The 3726-nt window shown below is 42.8% G+C and overlaps 1 pseudogene; it reads right to left on the reverse strand.

The window, feature by feature from the left end:
* Positions 1-415: 415 nt before the first annotated feature.
* Positions 416-840, reverse strand: LOC114631728 (annotated as a pseudogene).
* Between the last annotated feature and the right edge of the window lie 2886 nt (positions 841-3726).

Raw genomic sequence — 3726 nt, forward strand, 5'->3', positions numbered from 1 at the left:
GGATCATTATCCTGACGAGGTGTATGGAAGCCGGCAGGCAGACACAGTACTGGAGAGGTAGCTGGGAGTTCTGCATCTGGATCCACAGGCAGCAGGAAGAGACACTGGGACTGGCTTGGCCTTTTGAAACCCCCCAGCCCATCCCCAGTGACACACTTCCTCCAAGAACATCACACTTAATCAAACAAGGCCACACCTAATCCTTCTCAACTAGTGCCACTCCCTGATGACTAAGCATTCAAATGGATAAGCCTATGAAAGTTATTCTTTTTTGTTTGAATGCAAAGTATTTTATTTTTTAAACTTCTAAAGTTTGAACACAAGATAGCCTATTTTAGATGAGTTTCCAAGCTGAATGCACTTGTGTGGAGCTCGGTTCCTGATTGATAAATAGTTCCTAATACCGTATGTGGGTGCCTTCTAATCTGTGGGTGGTGAGCTGACCAGTGTTTGCTGGTAATGTCCCTTTTGCCTTGGTAAGGGCTTAACAGCCATTTGGCATTGTTCCAGGCTTACACAGCCAGCGCTGTCTTGAAATGTCTCCTGCGAGACACAAGCCATGTACAGGAAGCCATTGTCATCTCTGTCGCTCTCCTACACTCTCCATGCTGTGCTCATTCACCAGGAGGAAGAAGCTGGGTTAGCACTGAGCTCCAAGCACCTTCTAATTATCAGGTACAAGGAACTTAGTCTGGCCTAGGACAGGGCAACTGCTTCTCACCCTTGTATCACTCGGTAATCACTGGGTTCTTGGTGGAGAACTGCTCCGGGATGATCCAGACATCTTCCACTGCTCCAGTGCTCCTTGAAGGTCTTCTCAGATGGCACGGCGCGCAGTAGGGTCCCGAGTCAGATGTACTGGCTCCCAGGACAATCACTTCCCTTGTGTGTCACGGGAGTTATTCTTATATAAGCACCACAGCGGCTTGAGAATAAGTGGCTTGAGAGGTAGAGGCAGGAAAATCAAGAGTTCAAGGTTATCTTCAGCTACCTCCAGAGTTTTAGGTTATCCTGGGCAACATGAAACTAAAATTAAAATCAAAAACAAAAGAAAAGTAAAATACAGCCGGGTGGTGGTGGCGCATGCCTTTAATTCCAGCACTTGGGAGGCAGAGGCAGGCGGATTTCTGAGTTCCAGGACAGCCTGGTCTACAGAGTGAGTTCCAGGACAGCCAGGGCTACACAGAGAAACCCTGTCTTGAAAAACTAAAAAAAAAAAAGAAAAAAAAAGAAAGAAAGAAAAGAAAAGTAAAATACACACAGGCTTAAGGATATTGGTATGAATGCACAGTGGCTCTAAGCCATGGAAGGTGAAGGAAGGGACAACTCTTTCTCTGAGACTGGCCTCTTTTATTTAAAAGCAGTCTAATATTTAAAGACTAAGGTTAATTTGTTCACCTTTGTATGGAACCAGCATGAGCCCTTGTTTTGTAACAAGGAAACCCTAACAGTAACTTGCCCAAGGTTTTGAGGAGGGGGGAATGTGTTAGTTTGTTTAGGTAGTACTAAAGAATAAACCTAGGGCCTTGAATAAGTAAGGAAACAATTATACCACCGAGCATATTTTTTGTTTGTTTTAGGAGGGGCTATTGCTAATTCTAAGTCAGTTATGTCATCTAGGAAGGCCCAGATCTCCTGCCTCATCCTCCAGAGTATACAGGATTACAGAAGTAAGCTGACACATCTAGTCTTCAAAGAATCAAAACCAAAGCCCTCTATAATTCCATGTTTTCAAGTAAATGCCAAAATATCTTCCTGCTTATGTGGGTGTGGTGGCCCATGTCTATAATACCCACTTGGGTATTATAGTATATAGTATATAGTATACAGTATATAGTATATAGTATATAGTATTATATATTATTGGTGCATACCAAGACTCTATCACAAAAATTAAAAAAATAAAACAAAAACACAAACCAACAGCAGAAAAACACTACCCCTCCCCCAAAAACATCTATGATTTGAATACCTTGGACCCCTCACATAGGCTTGCGGGGTGAGGGGCGTGTGTAGAGGATTAGCAGGGATTAAAGTCGGACCTTGTGCATGCTAGGAAAGCACCCTACAGCTGAGTTATGTTGGAGATAACCAAGAGTCACCAAAATGTTTATGAAAGGGACAAACCGAGCATTGTGGCACATGCCAGCAATCCTAGTACTTGAAAGGCAGGAGGATCATGAGTTTGAGTCCAGTGTGGATTACAGGAATCCAATCTATAAAGAAATAAATGAACAAGTAAGAAAAAACCCTGTAGAACACAAGTCTTATTACTTAAAAAATAATAAATCTGAAAACCAAAATGTAAGGGGAAAAGCTTTTGTTACTTAGGAAAACAAAAAATAAAACTGAAAATAACCAGGCATGGTGCATGCCTGTAATGTAGAAATCAGGAAGTGGAGGTGGAAGGCCCACCAGTTCCAAGCCAACTTGGACAATAAGAACCTGTTAAACACTACCACCAACAGACATACACTCAGACACACATTCATACATATGCACACATATACACACATACACATATGGTACACACATTATACATACATACATACATACATACACACACATACATACACACACATACATACATACATACATGCATGCATGTAGAGTACAGGCACACACACACCAAACAAACAACCCCAAGGGCTGGAGAGATGGTGCAGTGGTTAGAGCTCCTCCTCCAGAGGAGCAGATTCAATTCCTAGCACCCACCTGGCAGCTCACAGACATCTGTACCTCCAGTTCCAGGGTGATTTGACTCCCTTTTCTGGCCTCTGTGGGCATCAGGCATACACATGGTGCACAGACATTAGATATAGGCAGAATCCATACACAAAAACTAAGAATTTTTCCAAACAAAACAAAAAAAATCTCGAAGATGAAAATAAACTATTTTTGACCTGCTATCTTTTCTCTCTAAACAGAAGATTGCCAAGAACACATCTGCAACTCATTTTTGACAGTCAGGTTAGCAAATTCCAGTCTTGGGGAATTCTCTGAAACTGAAGTACCTGTATACATACAAGCAGCTCTGGAGGGCTGCCTGAAGTATTTGCACGTACTCTTTCATTAGTGATGGGAGTATGACCTGATAAACTCATTTTAAATAGAAAATGTATGTTGAAAATTCATAGGGTGTATGTATATGAGGGAAGGGTGTCAGACAAGTCTGGATAAGGAGCCCCAGTTGGCTTCAAATCATAGGGATGAAAGCACGTCTGGCAAAGAATTGAGTGGTTCTTAAATTTTTGTTTTTCAGTATGGGAAATTGAAACTAGGGTCTCTTGTTTGCAAGGTAGGCAAGACCTCTAGCACTGAACTATATCCCCAGGCCTGACAATCTATTTAATACACTCAGCCTATTGCTGGACATGGTTGTAATCCCAACACCTGGGAGGCAAGAGGATCCCAAACTCAAGGCTGTCTGGTCAAGACCTGTCTCAAACTGAAAAATCAAAATGAGGGTTGCTATATAACTCAAGTTTTACACACACACACACACACACTCACACACACACACTAACATGCCTGCTTTCATGCCCAAGTCCAGAGCTCACTCTACAGTACCACATACACAAACACAAAAGGACTGTCTCTTAGAGTTGGGTGTGGTGATGCATCCCCATAATCCCAACATTTAGGAGACTGAGGCAGGCATCACCCTGGACCTCTGGGCTGTGACGCGCCGCCTCGCCGAAAAGGAGAACACGCCACACTTCAGGA

The sequence above is a fragment of the Grammomys surdaster genome, unplaced genomic scaffold (assembly GCF_004785775.1).
Source record: "Grammomys surdaster isolate TR1022 unplaced genomic scaffold, NIH_TR_1.0 97, whole genome shotgun sequence".
NCBI classification, from domain to species: Eukaryota; Metazoa; Chordata; class Mammalia; order Rodentia; family Muridae; genus Grammomys; species Grammomys surdaster.